Source organism: Sceloporus undulatus, chromosome 2, assembly GCF_019175285.1.
Source record: "Sceloporus undulatus isolate JIND9_A2432 ecotype Alabama chromosome 2, SceUnd_v1.1, whole genome shotgun sequence".
Lineage (NCBI taxonomy): Eukaryota > Metazoa > Chordata > Lepidosauria > Squamata > Phrynosomatidae > Sceloporus > Sceloporus undulatus.
Genome location: NC_056523.1, coordinates 27141778 through 27169398, shown reverse-complemented (window position 1 = coordinate 27169398; position 27621 = coordinate 27141778). Strand labels below are relative to the sequence as shown.

Here is a 27621-nt window from a genome sequence, read left to right as displayed (position 1 = left end):
CAAAAGTGATCTAGTAGGTTTCCATGGTCAAGTAGTGATGTGAACATTGGTCTCCAGAGTTATAATTCGATATTCAAACCACTACACCATATTGGTATTCCAGTTGGCAACCATACAGACAACATATAACAACAACAACAACAACAACTTTATTTATACCACTTTTCTGTTGCCAAACAATCAAAGCAGCTTACATCTAAAAATTAATCCAATATACAATACATTGTACATAAAGTATTCCTGCCTTTCTCAAAAAAGAATTAAACACATTACAATTAAAATTTGCCAATTAAAATAAATTGTTAATAATAAAATAATCAAGTGGGCTGAGTGGTACATGATACATAATGGGAGGATATTCATTTTTGGCTGAGTGGTTCTATTCCAGAAAGGCCTACCAGAAGAGATCCATCTTGACAGCTTTTTATAAGCTGTCTAAGGCCCGGGACAAACGGTCCCGAAGAGGTGTGCTGCCTCCGATTCTGGGGTTAGGGACCGTGCACCAACCGCATGGTCCCTAACTTTAGCACGGCACAGCGGCATCCTAATGGCAGCGTTCTGTCCACATGGGTGCCGTCACCTTGACATAAGCCATGTGCAGCATATAGATGTTGCTGTGCGTCGCTTACATCGTGAGTACACCATTGGGTTTTCTGGGTTCTTTTTGGGCCAGAGACGCCAGGCAGTTTGGGGCGGAGGGATGCCAGGCAGTTTGGCGGTGTCCCTCTGGAGGGAAACAGACCTCCGCCAGCCCACCCTTTGGGGCGGTCTGTCCTGGGGCTAAACTAGTCATTTGACGGATCTCCTCCGGCAGGGCATTCTACAGTCTGAGAGCGGTTACAGAAAAGGTCCTCTGGGAGGTTGCGGTCAATCTAGATTTAATAGGTTTCAATAGATTCCTCCCAGAGGATCTGAGTGCATGAGGTGGATTATACAGAATTATGTGATCCCTTAGATAGGTTGGACCCAGGCCATGTAGGGCTTTAAAGGTAATAACCAACACCTTGTACTGCGCCTGGAAACCAATAGGCAGCCAGTGAAGTGATTTCAGAATAGGTTTTACATGGTCACTCCTGGTTTTACCTATGACCAACCTGGCTGCCATATTCTGTACAAGTTGGAGTTTCCGGACTAAGCATAAGGGTAGCCCCATGTAGAGCATGTTGCAGAGCGTGTTGTGTGTAGAGCATATTGCAGAAATCAAGTCGTGAGGTTACCAGTGCTTGAATACCATTCTCACTATCAGGGCAATACGATGGAGAGGACATGGTTGAGGGCCTTCTTGGCTTTGGCACACCGTTTGTGGAATTCTCACCTCTAGGAGGCCCAATTGATGCCAGCACTGGTTTCTTTTCAATTCTAGGTCAAATCATCATTTGGGGTTTTTTTTAACCTTTGGGGGCTAATTTACTTTTGAGCATATACATGGCTTTTTAACAATAAGACTGCATCTATACTGCAGAATTAATGCAGTTTGCTTTGACCACAGTGGCTCAATGCTATGGAATTTTGAGGTTTGTAGTTTTGTGAGATATTTAGCCTTCTCTGTCAGATTGCTCTGGTGCCACAACAAACTACAAATCCTAGGATTCTGTAGGATGGAGCCATGATAGTTTCAAGTCAAGTTAACGTTTATTGTGCTAGCCAAAGGCCATGACAAAATGAGCTTATCAAAAAGCATAAAACATTCAAAACAAAAGGCACAGAATACAAAGGACAAAAAATGTCCCAACATTTCGTGTGCAGTTAAAATATTTAACTGTTAAAAAGGACAAAAGGAAGAAGAGACATCTTTCCTGGATGTTAGTAAACATATACAATATAATCATGAAATCTAATTAATACTTGGCGTCTCCATGGCAATTTATGGCAATTTTATTTAACTCTCTCTTTCTAATCTTTTTTGCAGCCATGGTAAAAAGAGCCACTCTATGTGTTACATAGTCATTGGTATCACTCAAAAGGAATCGGACCAAATCAGCAGTAGAGCTCCCACATTTGTTTGTCAGCAAGGGGGTTAAAATTTTCTTTCTAGGGTCACTGTACAATGGACAAATTAACAAGAAGTGGACAATATCCTCCACCTGAGACTGACTGTAGATGCATAGTCTATTCTCAAAAAAACACTTTGTTGTAGCATCTGTCTAGAACTGCAGTAGGCATTACTTGAAGTCGTAGCTCAGTGAAGGCAATTCTTAAAGTAGGCGACTTGAGTTTAGTCAGATAACTGGCTCTAAAATGTTCCATCTTCAACAAGGAGAACCAAAAGGAAAATTGTGAGGTCCTAACTGACTGCAGATCTTTTCTTGAATCAGCCCAAAAAAGGAATTCTCAGAAAAGTTACATTTTTGTAAAAGAATTTGAAAACTTGATTTCCAGAACTGGTACATTTCCAAGTAACACAATGCTGGGAGATGATTAGTTGGTAGGGTAGCAATATGTTTAAAATATCTTATCTGTGTAAAATCTATTCTTGTTTTAACTGAGGGGCAGCCAAATTCAGTGTGCAAAAAAGGTGCAAGAGTTCCATTTTGTAAAGTGCAGAGCTTTTGGAGAAATTTGTTTTGTAATATTTCCAAGGCTTTGCCAGTGTTGATATCTGATCCCCATATGTCTGCACCATAAAGAATCTGGGCAATGACTTTGCTGTTGAAAATTTTTAAGGAAGGTTCAATCAACTGGCCTCCCTGGTTGTAATAGAATTTCAACAGGGCTCTGACTGTTTTGTCAGCTTTCAGTTTTACTGCCTCCCTTTGGTTTTTCCAAGAAAGGGACTCACTGCAAACTATGCCCATATATCTGAATAGTTGGGTTTGTTCTGTTTTATGTTGGTCTAGGATCCATTTGTGCTTTGGAGAGTTTCTGCCGAATACGATTACCTTGGTTTTGGAGTAGTTTATTGACAAGTGTTCTTGATGACAATAGACACTGAAAGCATTCAATAGATTTTTGAGACCCAAACGAGATAGGGAAATGAGCACTAAATCATCTGCATACATCAGAATGAAGATCTTTCTGTTTCTGATAACCGGGGAGGGAGAATCAGCTGAAGATAAGAAAGATACCAGATCATTCATATAGATTTTAAAGAGTGTAATAATAATAATAATTTAATTAATAATTTGTTTTATTTATATACCGCTATTCCAAAGATCATAGCGGTGAACAGCAAGTAAGCTAATTAGCAAGTAAGCTAATTAGGCATCCCTGTTTCACTCCTCAGGCTGTTTTTAAGGCTTCTGTCAAGGAACCATTTAAACTGACTCTAACCCTCATTTCTGTATGGCTATATAGTTCCCGTATCAATCTTAAAAGTCTGATATCAATCCCTAAGCTGTGTAGCTTTTCCCATAATCTGTTTCTGTTAATAGAATCAAAAGCAGCTGTAAGATCAATGAAAGCTGCATAGACATGTTTCTTATTTTGTATACTTCCTTACAATATGGTTTAATGTAAAACACTGATCTATAATTAAAGCGGTGTCAAACTTCTTTAATTCTTCAGTGTGGCAGCAGCCTTAGACTCTTTCAGCTGCTTTAAGTGGTTTGAGTTGTTTCATATAGTTTTATCTTGTTGAAATTATTTATTGATTTAAACCTGGAACTGTTTACATTTTTGTATTGGTTTTCCCTTCCTCCATTTGGTAATCAGAAATTTCACAATAAAAGAGCAGGAGAAAAATATTTTAATAAATAAGTAAATAAATAGTAACAACCAGTACTCTTCTTAGGTCAATAACTCCTTTTGAAGCAGTTGGAAATCTACCCTTTCATCCATCCAATGGGTCATGATTGTCATAGTACTACTTATCGAAGGAATTGCAACTCAGTTAATGATTTTGGTTAAACCCCTGCTTTTCTGCCCATAGCACGAACCTCATGATCAACCCCCTCTAGCAGACAAACCATGAGACTGAAAAATGTTGAAGTTTTTAGGAACAATTTCTTTTAGTATGTTCACCTGCAACAGAGGAAGGCAATTTGGTGCTCTGACTATCTTGTGGATTACAACCCCCATCAACTCCTGCCAGCATGACCAATGGTCAGAGATAATGGGGTAATTATAGTCCAAAATATCTGAAGGCCATCAGGTTGACTTCAATATATTCAGGAAACCAGTTGTTTAAAACAACAACAATAACACCAAACCTTGTTTACTCTCTAATGTTATTACTTGCAAAGAATCAATGTGGCTGATTGTCATTCATCTTTTTCGATTTGTATTTTACACCAAAACATTTAGAATCATGTTTATCTCAAAATTTCATTTTTATTTATTTATTCACCTGTGAACATTTTTTTCAGAAGGATCTTGTCTATGAGGTAGGCATTGGGGAGGCAGATCATGTATTAACATGATTGCAAAGTATTCTGTGAAAGCTGTGCTTCAGCAGTGTTAAAGACCTCTAATGTAGAAGCAAGCTTACCAGTAGTTTGTTTGTGCCTTTAAATACCTGTATATACATTTGCTGACTCTCTGTCTCTTTAGACATTCTGAATTATGTTTGAATTTTGTAGTGCACCTGAATGTGGGTCCACCAGTAGTGTAATACCCCCTTTCTCTCTCTTTCAAAACACCCCACCATGTTAATGGGAGCAGAATTCAGAACATTCCAGGTGCCACAGCAATTGAAGCAAAAGTAATAGTCCTGCTGAATTCATCAAGTTCAGACAAGTTTGATATTTTCCTTCCTAATGGATTCTTTCAGTTAGCTGTGTTCATTATCAGTTTCTGAAATAATCAGGTGGATGTTCACACTGTGAATGTAATTCCTTCAGAGAGTAAGTCCTAGTGAGCTATTTCTAATATTAGAGTTTTCCATGATGGCTGTTGTAAATGCATGTGAAAATACATCCCTCAGGCACTTAAAGCTAACCTAGAATTATCTTGGATATGGTCATGAGAAAGCCAGCATAGTGTAGTGGCTTCAGCGTTGGACTATGCCTCTGAACATCTGATTACTGTACAGGAGATCTCCAGGGAGCCCTCCAGCCACTCGCTTCGGTCTTTGAGCTGTCGGTAGTAGTGATGATGGTGGCAGTGGTGCTCCTGGGCCTTCATTAGTAAGGCAGAAGTGGGTCACTGGCAAATATTTATATAAAATTAAATGGTTCAGTATTTATTGGCTGCAGAGGAATGCACTTGGTGAGAGCAACTTGGATTTTGGGCTGCCCATCACTATGAAAGCTGCCACTGCTGCCAAAGCCATTCTTCCTGGGTATTATCTCCCACCAACTTCTGGTGCTGTTCAAAACAGGTGTCTCTCCGCGAGGGCCACCCATCTTTTGTCTAGCTCAGTGATTCCCAACCTTTGGTCCTCTGGTGGTGCGTTGTTAAATGCCAATACTGCAGCTGCAATGTTGTGAGTTCGATCCTGAGGTGTTCCAAGGTTGACTCAGCCTTCCAACTTTTCAGAGGTCGGTAAAATGAGTACCCAGCTTGTTGGGGCAATTGGCTTACACGTTGCAAATCACTTAAAGACTGCTTAGTTCATTAGGAAGTGGTATAGAAATGCTATTCCTGCTGTTTGCTTGCTCTATTTGTTTTGGACTTAAAATCCCAATAGCCCAGGCAACTTGGTCAACTTTCAGTAGTTATAGGAGCTGAAGTACAAAATATCTGGAGACCAAACATTGGGAACTATGGATCTAGCTCTTTGGGGATAGATCAAAAGAGAGGGCACACAGCTGCTCTCCGGAGGGGAGGCTTTTCCTGAAATGGAGGAGTGGGACTAGCAAGGCTCCCTGAGTACCTACTATGGTTGCACCTCTCTTCAGCAAGGCCATGTCTTTGAGGTCCTTCCCAGCAATTTGCTGCTCCAACAAAAGTATTAGATACTTCTACAGGCAAGCTCTTCTTCTCACAGTTATGATGCCATGGCAGAAATTCTGGGTGAAGGATTTCCCTTCGTGCATTCTTAGTAACTAGCAAAAGGCTTCACTAGCTGTATTTCTGTGTCATGCATCGTTTCAATGAGCTACAGCTCCAAAAGATAGGAAGATTGAAGAAAAGCAGCTTTCAACTTGGTGGCGTCAGCCATAGCTGCAGATTGAGAGTTTCTGTGATGTATAGAGATATTTTCCAAACTAATGAGAGCAACCCTTCTGATACACTGAGGTGGCTTTGCAGTAACCATATTTACACCAAACCTTCATTTCCCAAAGGAGGGATATTTCCCTGTAAGGGTTTCCATTGATGGGAATGTTATATTAGAAGACATTTTGCTGCAAGTGGATTTACATGGTTCACTACTTGGCTTTGCTCCTCGATGCTCTGTTGGGAGTTCTACTTTTATGTCAGGTCTTTTTTTAGGCTTGTTGGCTGTCAAAATAATAGCAAAAGTAGTAAGAAATATAACCCAGTTCATCTTCATTTTCCTTTAATACTGGCAGTCAATGCCAGAGCAAAGGTTGAAGTCAAGATTGGGAGCTACTGAGTTGCCTTTAGATCTGGCCTTCTAGGACATAAAGACACAGGACTTCTAATCTCTTTCCTTCTCTCTTATTGCTGATGACTCCACAAATGTATTTTTTACAATTTTTACTATTTATACTTTAATTTTGCACCTGTATTCTGAATGCATTGGCTGGAAACCTAATATACTTTTTTAGCAATATTTATGTTCCCTCCTACACCCTGTACCCCTATGCACTCCCTGAAAAGCTACATCAGAATATGGATACCCCCATTAATAATATGGGCTGGAATATGGGCTGGTCTTTGAGGAGCTGAAAGCCAGTGTGGGGTAGTGGTTTGAATGTTAGACTATGATTCTGGAGATCAGGGTTCAATTCCCAGCTCAGCCATGAAGCTCAGTGGGTAACCTCGGGGACGTGACATGATTGCCGTAAGTTGGTAATGATGTGAAGGTACACAACAGTCTGAGGAACTTTTGGGGATGAGTACAAGTGCTCCAGAGTCTCAGTAGTTCCTTTCTCTGCTCTCTTGAAAACCTTAAATCACTTAATGCTAAGTGGAGAAAGTTCCATTTGTTTTCCTAACTGGTATGCCTCTCTTCTGAAAGCCAAGCTGGGAATGGAACCCTGGTCTCTGGAGTCATAGTCTAACACTTAAACCACTACGCCACACTGGCTTTCAGTTTAATATTACTTGTATTAAAAACATACTAGAAAACCGTTAAAACACTTAAACAATTTAAAATGTGGCTTTAATTGAAATAAAATAAAAAGGATTATAATACAGCACACCATGAAAACACACACAAACTACAGTCCCATCGTATTCACAGTTCAAAAGCCTGCCTAAATTAAAATGTCATCACCTGTCAGCAGAAAGAGAGTAGGGAGCCAGGCAGTTGGCAAGTAGTGACTGTGGTATTGTTCAGGGGCAAGGTATATAAGCATGGGAGGTGGAGAAAGAGGTGAGGAGGTAATGTGAGATCTCTTGGAGGAGGGAATGGCACAGGCCTGCCACCCCATACCTGTCTCAGGGGGGCCAGTGTCAGGACCAGCCCTGCTCTGAGATCAGCTGGATTTTATGAAGACATGCCTACTGGCTGCCTTTAATTTTGCTTTTCTGTTGGCACCATCTGTGATGTCATCAAATATGCCATGCCCCTAGTTTGGTGGAAAGGGAAGCTTTTCACACTACCATCTCTGTTTTAGTAGGTAATTACCAAGAGTACAAAGACCATTGCTAAGTCTCTGATTTACCATAACATTGTATTGAAGAACTTACAATACATTTTTAGGGGGTGGGATGGGATACTTGAACTTAACAGATTTTTATATTCACTTTGGTCATTGCCAACTTCCAGAAGGCCACACTTTCTATGATACAGCTGCATGTTCAGTTTTAGATATCTCATATCTGCTTCTGTAATACCTGTTTTCAAATTTTTGTCAGATTCTGCCTATTTATATCCATCTTGAATTATTTGCATTTTGGATTAACAATTTTCTTGCTTTTTTCTTAAAGCCTGTGCATGACCACCATAAGGGGCTTAAGGTTTCCCATAATCAGTTGCAATAAATCTATTTTATTGGCAAGAACATTACCAGATGCTAGAAGCAAGTCTCACAAGCGGATTAATTCTTTAAAAACAACCTTTCCTCAATATCTACTGCCAATAGAATGAAAACACTATTTCATCCTCTTAGTGCCCACAAAACTTGAAAATATGACAACAGGAGAAGGTGCAATTATCAACGTTTTTGAGGAAGTACTGTAGAATTCCTGATCACTGCTTCCAAAATGTAATAGTCAGAATTATAGATATGGTTGTGTTTAGAAATGAGAGGCGCACATATAACTAAACTGACTATAAAGATACAAATGTAAAATTATTATTATCTTTAGAAATGCTTCTAAACTAGGTGTTTAGTGTGGATTTGACATACTTTATTCACTCTTCTGTAAAGCATCTATGTGACATAACGATCTAGTCATCTGTTTCCTCAAAGTCCACTCACAGAAAGTATGTGTTTTCTTTTAAAGGCTGGATGGACAATACAGTTTGCACAGGTGTGACTGCCCTTAGCTAGATTTTGTTATTGTACAGTACTTCTGCGGAGTCTTGAATAAATTACCTTTCACTTTATTAGTCTTACAGTCTCCAAGGGGATAAAAGTGAGTACTTTTGGGATTTGTTTGTGTGTAAGAGAAACAGAGGTCTGTTTCACATTACACACTTCTAGCAGTTTGATGGCACTTCAACTATATGGCTACATCCTATGGAATCCTGAGATTTATAGTTTGGTGAGTCACTAGAGCTCTCTGACAGAGAATTCCAAATACCTCATGAAACTATAAATATCAGGATTCCACAGGATGGAGCCATGGTAATCAAAGTGGTATCAAAGTGTTGCAACTTGAAAGATACCAAAGGAAGTGGAAATAGTGCTTCTGTAAAATCGGGGTTTGAATTCCAGCTTGGCTGTGTAAACTCACTGGGTGACCTTGGACAAGTCACGCTTTCTCATCCTCAGAGGATGATGTGGCAAACTCCCTTTGAAGAAACATGCCAAGAAAACCCTATGATAGGTCTGGAAATTATTTTCGATTTAGCTCATTACGCTATATCCACTACAGCGACCATTGTTTGTCTGAGAGTCCATCTAAGAGGCTCACTGAATTGTACCTTTTCATTCCACTCTACCACCTAGGATTCACTGGTGAGAACTAGTCATACTCTGTGCCATAAACAGCAACGATTCATCACATTAATACGACTTATAATTGAATGGCCAGTTAGAAAATTAGGCTGACTTTTAGTTCCAAAACAATTTTGGGGGAGGAATATTACTGAGTTAAGTGCCTTGATTAAAATGCTCTGAAGTTCACCCACAGATTATGCTGTCATGACTTGTCTGGCCTTCCACTGCTAAATGACCTTGCTTTTTATATGCTAAACCCGTATACTGTGCACGAGAGGGAGAAATCCTCAGTTTTCTTGTTCTTGATGCTTGAAGAGCTACAAAATCTGGAAAGAATGTAGAGCAAACAAATTCAAAACAATTTGCTTAGATTAGGTTTATGCTCTGAATTTGTGACTTAGGCAATTTGGGGCGATGAGGCAAGGGAGCAAGAGTAATTGGTGAGACTCCAGCCTCCAAGCTGAGCACACTGATACTATTATGTTCAAAACTGTTGTCACAATATTTGGCAGCTGTTATAAAACAACCAAACAAACCTAGGGGCCAAAGGGGTTCAAGGCCTCATTCTACCTTCAGTCAGGCTATTTCTTTCTGTTTGAATTACCTATGTTTATTCTGAATTATCTATATTTATAGATTCTCCTCCATGTTTAAGGCAACGTTTAGCAAAAAAGAAACATTAATCCTACATTTTGCCTATGTCTACTTACTCTTGCCTAGTCTCTGTGTTCCAAAAAAAAGGTATTCCAAAATTTGTGTTTACTTTACTATGACCTTTCCTTTAACACTAAAAGACAATTCAGAACCTCTTGCCACTGTGTCCTTTCCTACAGGTTCTTCATGTAAGGATAGATGATGCATGTAATGATAGAAATAGATGTGATACTGGACATGCAGTTGGCCCAGCATAAACATGATACATATGTCCATGTAACATTTAAGCAAACCTGTTCATGTCCCTGCTTTATGTCATTATCTTCCACTGGTGTGGACAGGGAAACAACATAAAGTGCACCTAAGAACTATGTGTTGTAGGGAAAGAATGTGAGACAGTACTGTCCACAGGTTTACCTTACCTTACTTTTTATATCACTGTTTATTTTTCCACTACTAAGGTCCCCCTAAAGGCCATGGACATGGGTCCAAGTTTTGAAAGCTTGTGATCTCAGTGCTTGCAAAAAATATGTAAATGTTCACTATAGTGGGGAAACAACAGAAACAGCATAGTTTCTTGCCAAATCTCCTCCTTGAGGCTCTGTGAGCTGTGAGCAGAGTTGGTCCTGACAAGTCCAGTCCACTCTCTGGAGGGTGAAATATCTCTGTTGGGCACACACCCAACTGCCACATCCATTGTTAGATCTTGGGGCAGAGGGAGGAGAGATTGCAAGTACTCTTAGGATCACCAGAAGAAAGGTCCTGCTCATGAACATTCCAAAAAGGTTGCCTGCTTTTGGGAAGTCCTTATTGAATCATAGAATCATAGAGTTAGAAGAGACCGCAAGGGCCATCCAGTCCAACCCCCTGCCATGCAGGAAATCCAGATCAAAGCATCGTCGACAGATGGCCATCCAGCCTCTGTTTGAAGACCTCCAAGGAGGGAGACTCCACTACACTCCGAGGAAGTGTGTTCCACTGTCGAACAGCCCTTACTGTCAGGAAATTCCTCCTAATGTTGAGGTGGAATCTCTTTTCCTGTAGCTTGCATCCATTGCTCCGGGTCCTAGTCTCTGGAGCAGCAGAAAACAAGTTTGCTCCCTCCTCAATATGACATCCCTTGCTTGCAGCTCCCCAAAAGTGTGGACCTGAAAATATGAATTCAACAAATAATATAATAATAATAAAGATTGATTTCTAGCCCGCCCAATCATGAAGAATCCGGGTGGGTTACAACAATAAAATACATCAAATTACAATAGAGTTAAAAAAAATCAAACCCTAGACCTCCCCCTATGAGTACCATATGAGTTGGTTTTTCCAGATAGCATAAGATATGCTTGATGGCTGGTGCACGTTTGTCCTGTGGAGATGGGAAAGTGCCTTTATGTTCCCATCCACAATGTGGTAACTTTGGAAGACAGCCCACTAAAATCAAAGGGGCTGATTTCTGAAAAAATGGGCCCAAAGGTTGACCCATGGATGATTGGCAACAAAGGTTGGATAATAGAGTCAACCTCTGCACCAAAGATATCCATTTTGTGAAAAAGCCCCTTGGAGTGATGCTGGAAATGTTAAAGGCTGCATTTCTTATCTAGAAAAAAGAAACCATGGAGTCATAAGTTCTTATATTCTGTTAACTTTTTTTTTTTTTTTGGTAAAGTCCTCTGATGTGCAGAGCTTTTGCCGCTGGTGAAAACAATGCTGAAGCGTGGGTGTGTTTTCATTCCCTCTTGTGCCTTCAGGGCATTTGTCAGTTTCCTCTTGCATAGCATAGTCACATCTTAAGGAATTCTGTTTTATACATTGCGATGATGATGAGCAGGAGGAGGAGGAACAAGGAGAAGGTAGAGACTCAGCTAATCTGCATAACTTTACATAACTCCAGAGGGGGAGCATTCCTGCAATTTATGATGCAGTTCTGGGTACAACTGGTGCAGAGTGTCAGAACAAGAAGCTTTTGAGTGTATTTCCTGATTGCTGCCTTAGAGAAAATAGTCCAAAAGATTTTTATGTAGCAAATATGAAGCAAACTGACTGTAACATTTCTTTCAATACATGTTTCCATCAGTCATTGGGAACTTTTTCCTATAATGTAATGAAAGAATTATATTTTTCTTACAAAGGTTAAATGTACGGAAGTCAGCCCTGGTGAACAGCAAATGAAGAAAACATCAGCAAGACCTGGAGGTTGTATTCAGCACACTGAAAATTCATGAAGGAAGGTGTACCTGTACGCATGTACATGTACCAAATAGAACATGGCAAATTTCCATTTTTTTTTAGACTACAGAGTGCCTACCAAATTAGGACTGTTGGAGAATATGTAATGCACAGTGAAAATGCTATGCACAGCTGCAGAAGAGGAAAACACAACTATATTAGAACAGATGAGCTTTTGTCAGGGATTTGAAGGCTTAAAACACAGCACACAGGGAAATGCTTGATGTGTGTGTGTTTGGCCATGAGCATTCAGCAGAGTGGCAAGGTTGATCAGCACAGCTGAAGCTCATTGGCTCAAGGACACTAAAATGCCCAAGTGCACGTAGCCATGGATGATGAAACCATGTGTCTAGATTGCACAGGAGACACATGACACGGCTACACACCTGAACTCACTGGGTTTGAGAGACCACATGGTCTGGAGACTATATAAGCCCAGGGGTTGCAAGGGTGTGGTGTGGGTTTGTAGAAGGAGTTGAATTGGTATGGTTTGGAGTTTTAGAGATCTAGTTTTATATTATAGCACTGTGAATAAAGAGCACTTTGAGGACTTAGTTTCTCTGGTGGTTTATCAGAAGAAGCTACAGCATCAGTTTGCTGTGTGTCCCTGGAGGTTCCTGCATTGCTGCAGTTCCTGGAAGACATCCAGTTGCTGTCATCCAAATTGGACTTTGGAGCCACGCTTCGGCTCCTGGAAATTGCCAGCTCTGCTACAAGGGTCTGATTTAACCCCAGGACTCGTTTGAGTTGCTGACAGTGGTTGTTGGACCCCAGCAGTTGCGCTGACAGCTTTTTCTTTATTGTTGTGTGCTTTTAAGTCATTTCTGACATATGGTGATCCTATGGCAATTTTCTTGGAAAGATTAGTTCAGAGGAGGTTTGCCATAGCCTTCCCCTGAGGCTGAGAGCATGTGACTTGCCCAGTGTCACCCAGTAGGTTTCCATGGCTGAGCGGGGAATCAAACCCTAATCATCAGAGTCAGAGTCCAACATGTAAACCACTACACCATGCTTACGTCTTTTAACAGACAAAAAATGGGTGGATGGAGTTGCCTGGCTGATGATACAATTTTGTTGAAAATTTTAACTTGTCTGATTCAGTCTTCTAAATGCACCAGTGTTGTCTCTAATTATAAATGTTGGGTATGTGAAAGCTGGAGATCAATTCTTCAGTCAGGTGATTAGTGTTTAGTGATTTCTAGACACAAATACCCAAATTTAACTGACATGGTGTGCCTCAAAGTGGAGGAAGTGGTAGGAAACTGAACAATTTAGCCAACAAGGTAATAGATTTATGGATTGGTCTTCCATCCTGAAAAGTAAACATGGTTTTTTGTTCAGTTGCAGTCATGTGGTGCTTATTGTTTTAGTCTCCCTTGAAGTTAAATCCTTGTTGAACACATGTGCTTTAAAATAAAAAAGGAAAATGAAGCAGGGAGCATGATGGTTATTTGCTCAGCAATGATGAATGAGATATTTTCAGATGATCTCACAAATCATAACACTTCAGAGTAGGCCATGCAGGTGTTATGATTTGTGAGATCGTCGATGTTGATTTTCAAGCTATCCCTCACATGCACGCTATTAAAAATGCTAAGTGTTCTGGTACTCTATCAAATATGATATGGGTATTCAGAGGTAGATTCCCATCTTTCTGTTGCCCCTATCTGTTTTGGTAGGTGTGCTATAGAAATAACCAGGAACTCTTCCCTTGCCTTCCTCTGAGGCTGAGAGTGACTTTCCGAAAAAGTTACTCAGTAGGTTTCAGTGATCAAGTGGGGATTCTTGTCTTCTGGAGTATTAGCACTTAAACCACAAAGCATATTGTCTCTCACCTGTCACTGAATGCTTAATAATTGCAAGGAATATTCTCTGGCCATATTGGACAAGGCTGATGTGAGTTGCTGTGCAACAGCATAAAGATGAGCACAATTTCTGCATCCTGCATTTAAAATTGGAAGCATATAAAAGTCTTTTGGTTATGCTTTTTGTTTTAATTGGTGCAATGGGTGCCTTGGGTCCCACAATAGGAGAAAAGTGAAATATAAATGGAATAGAATACAATGCAGTACAATAAAAAGAGTCCATAAATATATGCATACTTATGTATGTGTGTTTTAGGCAAATATGTGCATTTGTTGGTGTACGCACACCACTCTGAGAACAAATATGAAGTAATGGAATGCATATCATCTAAAATGGTGCATCTCAAACTGTATGACTTGGAGACTGGCAGTTTTTTCCCCTAGTGTTCCAGGGATTGGTGCCATATTTGTGCCCATTAGATGTGATTGATATTTTTTCTTTCTAAGATTTCATTGTGTTATCTTCATTGAGTGACTAGCAAAGGCAAAGCAGCACCAGTTACATAAGACTTTATTTGTTGGAATCTGATCTTATATTCAAAGTCTATGATAAAAATCATTGAACTACTTCTTTTTAGCACATCATTCTAAGTTTTAAAATTTGTAAAGTGTAAAACTCAATAATACATTACTTTTTGGGTTACTGAGAACGTATAGGTTTTATAGATTTAGACACATGGAAACATGCATGCCAATTTATTGTTTTGGATAGGGTGACAAATGATTTCCCCCCCAAGGTTTATGGCATTCCTGTGTGTAAGGCTTTATGTCTTACACATGGTAAGTGTGCCTCATGATACTGGGAGGCTTGACTGATAGGTGATAATGTGCAAGAAGAAGTGGGTAATAGCTATTTGCAATGCAAATGAACATACTGGCAAGTGCTGATTTTCCATTCACAGCAGTTGAAGAAATGAAGGTTTCAAGCCTCATCTGTGAAAATGGTTGAAGACATAGTAGGTGTTTGACAACCGGTGCTGTGTGAACAGACTTTTCCACATTCTGGTCATTCTGAAATATAAGGAAGAATAGAACAAATAGTAATGGAGGAGTAATAGACTTTCTCCATTCTCCTCCACTGGCCTAAAGACACATGCTACTTGATGGAATCTATCTATGTGTTTGTGTTCAGGCAAATAGCTGTTTCATGAGCACTAATCCCGTTTTGACTCATCTCATGCTTACAGGTGAAATGGTTCCATTTTGATGGCTGTATCTACATGCATCTGTTGCATATATGCAACAAAATGATAGCCAACAGGTTGGAAATGATCAGCAACATCCCCATCCACAAAAAAAAAGGAGACATGAAAGACTGCAGCAATTACAGGATCATACCACTAATCTCCCATACAAGCAAAATCATACTCAAAATTCTGCAACATAGACTTCAACCACACATGGAGGGTTCAGGAAAGGAAGAGGCACTAGGCATCACATCGCAAACATACGAAGGGTACTGGAGCGCACTGGGGGAATTCAAAAAGACAACCAGCATATGCTTTATAGACTATATATACCAAAGCCTATTTGACTATATAGATCATAAAAGACATGGGAGAGCCAACACATCTGATAGTCTTGCTGATAAATCTGTACTTGGGTCAAGAGATGAGTGTCAGAACAGAACAACGGAGAAACAGAATGGCTCCCAATTGGCAAAGGACTCAGACAAGGCTTCATCCTATCACCCTACCTGTTTATAACTTTTATGCAGAACATATTGTAAGAACAGCAGGCTTAGACACAGAAGAAGAAAGAGTGAAAATAGGAGGAAGGAATATCAATAATCTAAGATATGCAGACGACACCATAATACTAGCATAAAATCTAAAAGACCTGGAACATCTAATGAGGAAATTCAAGGAAGAAAGTGAAAAGGCACGCCTACTGTTGAAGGAGGGAGCAAGCTTGTTTGCTGCTGCTCCAGAGAACAGGGCCTGGAACAATGGATGCAAGCTCCAGGAAAAGAAATTCCACCTCAGCCTTAGGAGGAACTTCCTGACAGTAAGGGCTGTTCGACAGTGGAACACACTCCCTCGGAGTGTAGTGGAATCTCCTTCTTTGGAGATCTTTAAGCAGAGGCTGGACGGCCATCTGTTGGGGATGCTTTGACTGAGAGTTCCTGCATGGCAGGGGGTTGGACTGGATGGCCCTTGTGGTCTCTTCCAAACTCTACGATTCTATGAGTCTATGATTCTATAAAGAAAACAAAAATGATGACAATGGAAAATCTAGACAAATTCAACCTAGATGATATAGAAATAGTAAATGAGTTCTCATACCTGGGATCAAATATTGATAGAAATGGGGACTGCAACCAGGAAATCAAAAGATGAGGAATGGGGTGGGTAGCTATGAAAGAACTAGAAGAGATCGTAAAATGCAAAGATACACAACTCAGCACAAAAGTTAGAATCATACAAGCCATTGTATTCCCTATGATGATGTATGGATGTGAGAGCTGGACATTTAAGGAAGAAGATAGGAGGAAAGTAAATTCATTTGAGATGTGCTGGAGAAGAGGCTGAGGATAACATGGACAGCCAAGAAGTCAAACAAATGAGTGCTAGAATAGATCAAACCAGAAATCTTGCTGGAAGCCAAGATGACAAAACAGAATCTGTCGTACTTCGGACACATCTTGAGAAGTCACGACTCATTGAAAAAAACAATAATGCTAGGAAAGGTGGAGGGAAGCAGAAAGAGAGGAAGGCCATATGCTAGATGGATGGACTTTATTAGGGAGGTCACAGGTAGGAATTTTGTAGGAACTGAGCAGAACAGTGAAAGACAAGGACTCTAGGAGATGTCTTATCCACGGGGTCATCATTAGTCAAAATTGACTCAAGGGCAGTTAACAACAACAAATTCTTCATGTATTACTCCTACCCTGCCTTTAAGTGGCATTGTTTTGTCCTTGCAATAACTGTCGGTAGCTTAGACTGAGAAAGAGCAATTGACAACCAATTGCTCTTTCTTGGCTTCAAAACATACTGCAGAAATAATCCAGTTTGAGACTGCTTTAATTGCCCTGGCACAGTGCTAAGGAATCCTGGGAATTGTAGTTTATTGTGACACCAGAGCTCTCTGACAGGGAAGGCTAAATGTCTCACAAACAACAAATTGTGCACAGGAGGGAAATCTGTACATCTGAAAAATGTGTACGCAAATATGCATGGAATTCCATGTGAGAAGAGAACAAACAATTCATAATTGAATGGAATAAGGATGTGAGGACTGGGGGGAATCTAAGGAATGCAGTGAGAATGAGATCTGATAGATTTTCACATCCCCTATTTTGTCCTTTGTGCCTCACTTTTGGGAGACCTGATTGCCATTATTGGCTTGCATTCTGCAGCTTTTATTTTTCTGTTTGCATTTTAAACATTAAGATAACACTGTATCTTGTACTAATTATTTCATAAATAATTTAATAGTTTATATGTAATACGTAATTGGAAGACATGTTTCATGCTATTAATATTCAATATATCTCATCAGCTTCAGGAGTTGCTGTTGTGGCAAACAACATGTTCATATCTGGCTCTTTTTAAATGAAGCAATGGTATTAAATAGGGATTTGCAGGACAACCTCAATTTTCTGGCAGTTTTCCTGTGTAGATCAATGGGACAATAGCAATAGCAAGTACATTTCTATACCACTTATCAGTGCATTTAAGCACTCCCTAAGCAGTTTATAGTGTGTAGGTTAATTGCTCCCAACAAGCTGGGTACTCATGTTAGTGACCAGATGGATTTGAAGGCAGAGTCGGCCCTGAGCCACTGGCTGTGATCAAACTCACAATTCTGTGGTTCATGAGTGAGTGGCTGCAGTACAGGCATTTTGCCACTGTGCCGCCAGGGATCTTCGACACATAATGGAATTGTGCTGTTAACTCTATGGGAGCTGAACAGTGCAATCCTATACATGTCAGTCTTTCTCACCGGAAGAGGTGCTTGGGATGGCCACCCAAATGACTTTTTGTGTTCTGTTTTCAAAGAACCACACTTGCTTATTTTAATCACTGTAAACTTCTGTATTTTCTTTGGAGACTAGCAGCTGATGTGTTTTTCGAAGATTCACATTTTGCATTTTTATTAACAGAGTGAGATAAAAATGCTCATGAGGATAGTTAGATATTGTAGGAAGTGGTAAGCATGTGACAAAGTATCTGTACTGTACACAAGGGCCACATTACTGTCAGCAAGTTAAAATATATTGTATTGCAAGTGGAATAAGGTGTGATAAATCTTTACCTTCAGACTTCTCTGCTCTTTCCTTTGCCTGTTTTTCATTCTTACTTTTTCCGGGTGTGATACTGATCTCTCTGTTTATGCCTGTGTTTCATTCTTTCATATCTGCAATTTTTTGATATCATTGTTCCCTTGATTTCTGATTCTCAGAGTGTAAGTGCCATTATTTATTAGTCAAAATGGCACCATCAAGGGCTGGAAGACTTGGGGAACCTCGAACGTTGCAGAAATAGAATAGAAAAAGAAAATGTAAGGGGGACTCCCAAATAGCATTATATGTGGGTTGTGCCATAGACCGTTGAATATTGGGAGATGGAAAACTGTAACTAGGGGCGCAAGAAGAAGAATAAACTCCAGTATCTGTAAAGTGAAACATTTTACTCTGCAATTTTTGGTAGGGGTTTTGGGCTATGTGGCCATGCTCTGGAAGAGTTTATTCCTGATGTTTCTCCAGCATCTGTGGTTGGCATCTTCAGAGAAGATGCTGGTGAAACGTTAGGAATAAACTCTTCCAGAACATGGCCACATAGCCCAAAACCCCCACCAAAAATGAATTCTGGCTGTGAAAGCCTTCAACTTCACATTGCACTCTGCATCATTTTATTTATTTCCTTTCAGTTGCTCTTCTGTTTATTTAACTGTTCTTCCCCTCTACAAGTTTTCTTTATTTTTTAAAAGGTAGGCCATCCCCCCTCACTCCAGAATGATGACACGAGACAATAATGTTGAGTAAAGAGTCACAATTGTATTAACTATATCAAGAATGGAACAAGAATGGTGAATGAGTGAGGTGAATCTCAGCTGGATATAGTTACAGTTCTCTACAGGACTGGGAACAATGCACATTTGACAGTAATAGTCCATCAAACTGGCATTTCCCAAAAATTGTCACTAAATTCTTTCTCACATATGCTTAAGTTTTCATATCACACAATTGTCTCAGTTCACTTGGGATGGTCACATTTAGTTCTCTACTTTCCTGCTTTCTTAGCTGCTTTTAAAATGTCATGCTCCCCTCCCCCACCCATTGCTTCTTGGCTACAAGCTCTGAGTTCAAAATACAAAGTATTATTTACTTAGTTATCTCAGCAGGAGGCAACCTAGCAGTTGGACAGGAGAGGAGGGAATGGAGTCTTGCCTTTCACAGTCGGAACAAGAGAAAAAGCAAAGTTGAAACCGTAGTTGCAGCTATTTTGCAGCCTGTTATGTGACAATAAATCCTTGGAGTAAGTAAAATATATGTCATGATCACTAAAAGTCAGAATGTGTTTCTTAAAAACAAAGTCTTGCCAGACTAATTTTCTCCCTCTCTCTTTTTTTTAAAAATAGAATTGCAAGCTTGGTAGACGAAAGGAACACTGGATGTAGCATATCTTGATTTCAGTAAGGCCTTTCACAGGGTTCCGCATGATATTCTTGCAAACAAGCTAGTAAAATATGGGTTAGAAGACAATGCTACTGTTTGATGGATTTCCAGTTGGTTGACTGACTGAACCCAAAGAGTACTCACCAATGGCTCCTCTTCATCTTGAAGAGAAGTGATTACTCGTGTGCAGCAGGGTTCTGTCCTGGACCCAATGCCTTTCAACATTTTCACCAGTGACTTGGATGATAGAATAGAGGGCATGTTTATTAAATTTGCAGATGGCACCAAATTAGGAGGAGTAGCTAATACCACAAAGGAAGGATCACAATTTAAAATGACTTTAATGAATTAGAAGGCTGAGCCAAAACTAACAAAATGAATTCAACAGGAAGAAATGTAAGGTACTACACTTGGGCAGTAAAAATGAAATGCACAGATATAGGATGGGGGACACCTGGCTTGACAGCAGTGCATGTACAGTTAGCCCCCCTTATCCATGGATTTTTTATCCATGGATTCAAGCATCCATGGCTTGAAAATATTTTTTAAAAGTATACATTCCAAATAGCAAGCCTTGATTTTCCATTTTATATAAGGGGCACCATTTTGCTCTGCCATTATATTTAATGGGACTTGAGCATCCACAGATTTTGTTATCCACTGGGGATCCTGGAACCAAACCCCAGTCGATAACAAGGTTCCATTGTAAAAGGGATCTAGGCATCTTAGTTGACAACAAGCTGAACCTAAATCAGCAGTGTGATGTAGCAGCTAGAAAAACCAATGCAATTCCAAGTTGCATCAATAGGAATATAGTGTCTAGATTGAGTCAAGTAATAATACCAATCTATTCTGCTTTGGTCAGGCCTCACCTGGAATACTGTGTCCAGTTCTGGGCACCACAATTCAAGAAATATGTTGACAAATGAGTGTGTCCAGAGAAGGGTGACCAATATGGTTAAAAGTATAGAAACCATGTCCTATGAGAGCTCCTTAGGGAGCTGGGTGTGTACTATTGAAGAAGGAGCAAACTTGTTTTCTGCAGCTCCAGAGAACTGGACCCAGGGCAATGGATGCAAACTACAGGAAAAGAGAATCCACCTCAACATTAGGAAGAACTTACTGATGGTAACAGCTGTTTGACAGTGGAATATGCTGCCTCAGAGAGTGGCGGAGTCTCTTTCCTTGCAGGTTTTCAAAGAGTGCTGGATGGCCATCTGTTAGGATTGCTTTCATTGTGTGTTCCTGCATGGTAGAGGGTTGGGCTGGAGGGCCCTTGAGGTCTCTTCTAACGTTATTCTTCTGTGAATACACACTATTTGTACAATGCAGGAAAGTTGGAGAGCCCTAACAACTATAAGAGGCTTTCTTTGAGAAGATCCCAGTTGAATCTTCAAAATTGTGGCCTGTTTCTCAGTCTCTCTTGGAGACACACGGATTCCCCTTCCCTGGGTGAATTTTAGATTTTCCTTCCACCTCTGATTTCCTTAAGATGGGATCAATATTGCACAGCAGCATTTCTGATTTGAAAATATTTTTCTCCTCCCTTCAGTTCTGATTTTAGTTTGTGTTTAATGTTTGCATGAATCTTATATTTTGAGGCTTAAGTTTTATTGGTTTTCTTCACTCTGCTTTCCTTCCCTTTTGATTTATTAATCCTCTGTGTGTGTAAATGTGTACATCTGACAGCTGCATAGTCCGTAGGAAAGAGACTGTAACTTACAGTAGCCCAGTGCTACATGACTAGTACAGTGATGCCTGTTTATTAGTGATGGAAGGAATGTTTAAAAATATTTGAAAAAATTGGTCAAACCTCCATTTCTCAAGTGTTAGTAACCCCTGAGGAGGAGAATCCTGAACTAACGAGTTTTTACAAAATTCGCCCCAAATTGTGAATAGTCTTCCAATACTGCTCAGTTTTTCTCATTGGGAAGAAAACTGGTAAAATAGCCTGTTGCTTCCTTTGAGAATAAAATTCGCAAAGAATTAAAACACTATACTTTGAGAATGTTTCACTCCCTAGAGAGCAATGTTCCATTTACATAAACAATGCAATCTTATCCATATCTACTGAGAAGTAAGCCCCAGTGAGTTCCAAGGGACTGCTGGACCTCTTACCCTTTCCCGTCACCACTCCCTTCTCCTTCTGTGTCATGTCTTTTTAGATTGTAAGCCTGAGGGCAGGGAACCGTCTAACTAAAAAGATTGCATGTACAGCGCTGTGTAAATTTACAGCGCTTCATAAATAAAGGTTAATAATAATAATAATAATAATAATAACAACTGCTTAGTAAATGTGTACAGGATTTCTAGGCTGAGATGGTCTAAAAGGCTATTGTAACGCATCTATTTCTTTATTACAGTCATAGTTTTTCCAGTGGTGAGATTCGTTGTCTATCAAAGAGGGTCTCAAATTAACAAGCAAGATGAGCAAGATGTACAAAAAAGTTTATTTCAGTAGAAATAGATCCACCTGGAAGGATCCAAATTGAGAAAACTGAATGGTCCTCTCTGAAGCGTTGACATCATAGATCAAGCACATCCTCTCTGTCTACCATTCATCAACATATTTGGGCTATCCCAAGGATGGCTATGTTTGCTCGAAATAAACAGTATATGGGAACTTTGGATGTTTACAACGAGGAGTATGTAATTTTAAAAAATAATTCCTTAATTAGCACTTGTAAATCAAGCAGGAAGCTTTTCTTCTTATCTATAAGACACAAGACAAAGACATGGGTGCGAGGAGCAAAGAGTCACGAGAGTCTCCTGCTTCTAAATGATGATGATTTCAGGGCTTAGGAGCACAGCGCAGGAATAGGGAATTTATAAACTAAGAGTGAGAGTTTCCATTTTTATTATTTTCATCACAACTTCATTACATTTACCGCCTGGAACTAAAAGTATTCTAATTCATTCTGCCCCATCTACTCCCCATCCCACCACCTGCGTTTCTATCCTAACCACAACCCTGTGAAATAAGTTAGGATGAGAGTAATATTGTGGGGAAGCTGGATTTTGGCCTGATCTGGAATGTGCATTGGGGCATGCATGAATGCTGAGTGAATCCCGTGAACATGGAACGGAAAGAAAGCTACTTTTGAGCAAGTCTGATAAAGACTATTTTATTTTACAAGAATGTACACATTATAATGTATTGTATAATATTAGGGATGTGGTGGCCCAGCGGTTAAGACACTGACAAGATTGGCAGGTTGGCAGTTTGAGGCCCAAGCACCATAGGATGAAGTGAGCTCCCATCACTAGTCCCAGCTTCTGCCAAACTAGCAGTTTGAAAGCCTGTAGAAGTGCAAGTAGATAAACAGGTACCACTTTGGTGAGATGGTAACAGCGTTCTGTGCAGTCATGCTGGCCATGTGATCACAGAGTTGTCTTTGACAATGCTGGCTCTTTAGTTTAGTAAGGATGAGCACCGCCCCATACAGTGTTCATGTCTAGACAATCTTGTCAAGGGAAAACCTTTATCTTTTAACTTTATTGTATAATATTATTTTTATTGTTAATTATGATGTTCCTACATGCATGTGTATACACACATACAAACACAACAGAGCATTGTGTTTTATCAGTCTAAGGTTTTGTTTTATTTTTTCAGACTTTCCCAGAAATGGTTCTCTGCTGAAAATAATAGTTTTATGTAGTTTCCCCCCATTAATCACTTTTGCCCTCTTTCAGCCTCACCACACCCTTATGGTATGATGTTGCTGAACCAGATGTGTCCCAGTTCTTGTATGTGAAATATTAGAGGGCATGAAGCATTTGGGTGCACACCTGGGTTTTCTTACATCACAACAGTGTTTTGACCAATAACCTCAAACTGTAGACCTTAATGTTCTAGCATTCAAAGAGAAAATAGGCTTCTCTTTCCACTTTTAGTTTCAAGCTTCCTTTTCCACTGAAGGGCAGAATCCAGAGCTTTTTGTTCCACCACACGAGGTCATTCTATATTTCATGGCCTTGAAGCAAATACATTTAAACATGGCTATTTCCCTCCATATACTATTATTTTCTGTAGATCCTTTATCTTACCACTCTTTATCTTGCAAAATTAAAAGGTCTCTTTAGCCCCCAATAATGCCAAAGAAATGCCACGATATTTTATTTATCCCTCAGGATGGAAGGTAGAGCTAGTTTAAAATCTTAAGGCTGGGGAAACATATTTTTTTGCAATTTAATTTCAAGCAGATACTTCAGATGTCAGCTATTTATCAGGTTCTACCATGTTTAGCCTTGGAAAAGCATGATTTATATTAATCTTTTATTTTTATTTTTATAAAAAGTATTTCCCCCTGAATTCAGTACTAGTAATACATTATTGAGTCTTCACCTTTTTTTTTTTTAAATAACAGCTTTGGCTTGTTCCAGTAATCACTACAGTTATTACAATACTAAAGGCCTAATCCAGCCGCATTTGACTTGCATAGGCAGGATGTAATATGTTTTTGATCCCTGTTTGCATCAGGATCGTCATATGAAGAGTAGCTGTCAGCTTGGCAGAAGGGTTGTAGAGTGAAGCAAACATGGTACAGTGGGGCAAAAATGAATCTCCGCTTGCAAAACAATAATTTATTTCCTGACTCACCTCAAGGTAGGATGCAATACATTAAAACATAAAACACAATTAAAAGCACATCAGCTGGCTGTCTACACTTCCATCCTAGCTGTGTTGCCAGCTGGTACTACTGGGAAGAGTCGCTCCCTCTGAGGTCTCAGTGAGCTGCCCAGCCATGTAATCAATGCTTGGCACCTTGTTTTTAACCTCAGAGAATGACTTGTGTCAGTAAGGCTGGGAACACAGTGGATGTGCATATGTAGACAGTTTTCTGGCGTCGCTATAGAGTGCGAATGTAACGGAGAGAATCCGGGGCAGCTATAGGGCCAGAATACTATTTTGGCCAGTGTAGACGAGCCATTTGTTACAGGATCTCCACCCAGAGATAACAACAGTAATTTGAAAAAGAATTCAGGGGTATCCATGTTGGCCATACACAAGATAAAACAAAACCCAATCTTCTGTGGATTTTGTTTTGTTAAAGTATTGCGAGTATACATGCTGAGGAGAGGACTGGAGGGAAAGGAAATGAAGTACAGCAGTCCCTCCACATTCGCTGGGGTTAGGGGTGAAATACTGTTCTTTTTTATCTAAGAGAACATCTCTTTAGGAATCTCCAGGTCCTCCAGTGCAACTCTACGGTCAACATCTGCCAGAAGTTGATCATAGAATCATGCTGGAGGACCTACAAATGCCTAGAGAAGTGTTTTCTTTAGGGCTTCTAGGTCCTCCAAAGTTGTGCTGGAGGACCTAGAGATTCCTAGAGAAAACATAGTAATCAAAATGACAATTAATCAAATCTGCAAAAGTTGACACCATAAATGTGGAGGGCCAACTGTAATCTCTGAGCTTACATGGTTATAGGTTAAAAGGTTCAGGCAGTATCAGAGGGAGCACCCATATAGCCCTATCTGTCTCCAATTCTACTGCCACCTTTGGGGGGGAAAACTGTATTTCAAAGTGTTTTTGTGCCCTTCTCCATCCAACACAGAGAAGAGTGTTGGAGTGGGCAATGGATGAGCCACGGTCATTTCCAGGGCACTTCTCCCTCAAGTTTGGGACTTACTTTTGTAGAAGAGGAAATGGGCGTTTTTTGCTATAAAATACCCAAGTATCATAATGTCCGAAATCCATAAAACAGTGATACCTTTATTGGGACAACAAAAATACATATTGTAAGCTTTCAAAGCTCCATTGGCTTCTTTATCAGGCAAAAATGTTAAAAATCATATAGGAGGAAAAAATTGTCAATGTTAGTCATAGGCCTTCATTTTTTCAAGATGTTGTTAAGCTTGTAACATATCTTTTAGGCATTTTGGTTGTCCCAATATAGTTATCACCGTTTTGTTGATTTTGGATGTTACTGTACTTTGCTATATGGCCAACACGGGTACTCCTGGATATGTTTCATAAACTACTGGAGGCATCTATCAAACACTAATGCATTTTCTTTTACTTTAGCGACTTTGTCTCATTCTTGACCGCCCTCAAAATTGTTTTGGTGTGCTGGACTTTTTCAAGCCAAAAATCACGAAAGGCAGTATATTGACTTGTACAGATGTTGCCTCTATTATCTTTCAGGAACAAAGAGAGACACTGATGTAAAAACATTACAGAGCAGGAATACACACTTAGTCTTAAGTGCCTTTCCTTCATTATACATTATTGCACCAGAATGCTGGTGAGGACATTGGCAGTGAGTGGAAATGTCATTTTCAGACATAATCAAACCCTTTTAGCAAATGTAAAAAATAAATAGCTGGAAATACAGTTTTAGGGAACAATTTTGTTAAACCAAAGGGCAAAATAATGCATCTTAGAAATGTCAAGGAGAAAATGAATTTTAGCAATAAATAACATTTTGCTGAAGACACATTTTATTTCCTCAGCAACGACCTATGTCAAATAATCTTCGTTTCTGCATGTTCTCCCCTGAAATCAAGAGCATTTGATTTGTCGTTTAGTAAAGACCATATATATATATATATATATATATATATATATCCAATTAAACAAATGAATGTGCTTATATAATGTGTTTGACCTCTCCCGTATTAAAAGTTTGGCTTAAAAAAATTAAAATCAGTAGGGAGTCTATTGAAATCAGTAATTAGCAAGTGGGCTGACATTTAACAGTCTGAAATGACAAATCCCAGACATTTAAAAACACTGTCTTGTGTGAAATCACAGCTCCACCTTCTCTCCCCCTCCCTCCCTGCAAATATAAACCTTAAATTCAGAGAAAAGTCATAGTCAGGGTTTACTTTCTTAGCACATAGGTACTCACTGTCCTATTTCGCCTATCTCTTGCAAGATCTTGGCAAGTATGATGCCTCCTTGGATGATTTTGAATGCTTAGCACTGTTAAGCAAACCTTGAACATGTTTTTGTTTTCTCTGGAGGGAGCGCTCTAAGAGTATTTAAGCTGAATATAAGCAAGCTTACAACAGTATTCAAAAATACCATGAAACATCTGCTCCCGTTTTGTTCACTTATGCTCTGACATAAAACAGCCTACTTTCCTTGTCCCCTTACAAAGGAAGAATAATGTGGCACATAATGTGCCTGAGTAGCAAAATAAAAACTTTGAAATACGGTGCTAGAAGCTTTTACCAGAAAAGGGGGGAAATAGTGCCAATGTTTATTTAGCCTTGGTGCTACTGTATCTTTCTAGGTGGAAAAAAATGAAGAAACTGACCATGTTCGGGTAGTTGTGGTTGTGTGCCATTGGGTCTATTGTGACTTATGGTGACCCTATCACAGGGTTTTCTTGTCAAGATTTATTCAGAACAGGTTTGCCGTTGCTCCCTTGTATGACTGAGAGAATCTGTGAGACTTGCTCATGGTCAGTCTGTGGGTTTCCTTGGCCAGGTACAGATTTAAACCATTGTCTTCCATAGTCCAAGGGTGCATTTACACTGTAAAAATAATACAGTTTGACAGCACTTTATCTGCCATGGTTCCATCCTGGGATTTATAATTTTGGGAGGCACCAGCACTCTTTGGCAGAGCAGGCTAAAGATCTTGGAAAACTGCAAACCCCAGGATTCCCTTGGATAGAGCTACAAGACTTAAAGTGGTGTCAAACTGCATTATTTCTACAATATAAATGCACCCCCTAGTCTGAGACTCAAACCACTACAGCATGCAGGCTCTTCCTCTGGCAGTAGACCAGGACATTTCACTCTCTCAGTGTCATGTTTTATAGCAAATTCATACAGACTCAGGTCTGACATGTGGGTATTTGACCCCATTGTCAACTTAATAAACAATATCTTCATCAACCATTTGCTACTCTTTCTTTCTTTCTTTCTTTCTTTCTTTCTGATCTCTTCTTTCTCCCAATGCGGAACCCAAGGGAGCTTACAATATTAAAGTTAAACACAGCTAAAACCCAGAAGTTGTAGTATTGCAGTTCAGTTATAAAGTAATGAAATAGTCTTATTATATTAAATAATCTTATTGTACTTATTTCTTAGACTGTACGCCATGGGCAGGTTTACTCTTATCTATTTTATTGTTTGTATGTACAGTGCTGTGCAATCCACAGCGCTATACAAATAAAGC

General features: G+C 39.6%; 1 protein-coding gene across 7 annotated transcripts in view; it reads left to right on the top strand.

Annotated features, from left to right (window-relative positions):
* FHIT (fragile histidine triad diadenosine triphosphatase) overlaps positions 1-27621 on the top strand; it is a 1035018-nt gene that overhangs the window by 127360 nt on the left and 880037 nt on the right. The window contains exon 1 of one of the 7 annotated variants that reach the window (XM_042455380.1): positions 11941-11960. The exons of 5 other annotated variants lie outside the window; for them this stretch is intronic. The gene's annotated coding sequence lies outside the window, so the exon portion shown is untranslated. Of the gene's footprint in view, positions 1-11940; positions 11961-19207; positions 19342-27621 lie in introns of those variants that run through there. One more of the 7 variants, XM_042455376.1, reaches the window with a different exon arrangement.